General features: G+C 53.8%; 1 protein-coding gene across 1 annotated transcript in view; it reads right to left on the bottom strand.

Annotated features, from left to right (window-relative positions):
- The window catches only part of CHD8 (chromodomain helicase DNA binding protein 8), a 65,457-nt gene that overhangs the window by 64,725 nt on the left and 405 nt on the right, over positions 1 to 327 (bottom strand). The window lies entirely within an intron of this gene.

Below are 327 nucleotides of genomic sequence, written 5' to 3'. Positions count from 1 at the left end.
CGCCTCCCAGCACTCTCCCAACGCCTGCTCTTCTCCCCCGAAGACCCACAGAAATTACACGCAATAACGTCTAACAACCTGCACACGCTTACCCCATGCGTTCCTACCCACTTTTACTGTTAAAACACAAGAGCACAAGCCAAAAACAAAAAAGCAAAAAAACACAAACCCTAATCTCCCACTTCTGAGTCCAAAGTATGGAGTAACCAAACGGAGCCGGGGAGGTCTCCCTCCTCCGAAGGGGCAAGGAGAACAAGGAGCTGCCGTGAAGACTGCACCACGCCCAGGAACGCAACGACAAGCCCCCAAACTCCACGGCGGCCGGGT

Source organism: Myotis davidii, unplaced genomic scaffold (genome assembly GCF_000327345.1).
Source record: "Myotis davidii unplaced genomic scaffold, ASM32734v1 scaffold666, whole genome shotgun sequence".
NCBI classification, from domain to species: domain Eukaryota; kingdom Metazoa; phylum Chordata; class Mammalia; order Chiroptera; family Vespertilionidae; genus Myotis; species Myotis davidii.
The sequence above is the reverse complement of the archived record's forward strand: the minus strand, read 5'-3'. Positions and strand labels throughout refer to the sequence as shown.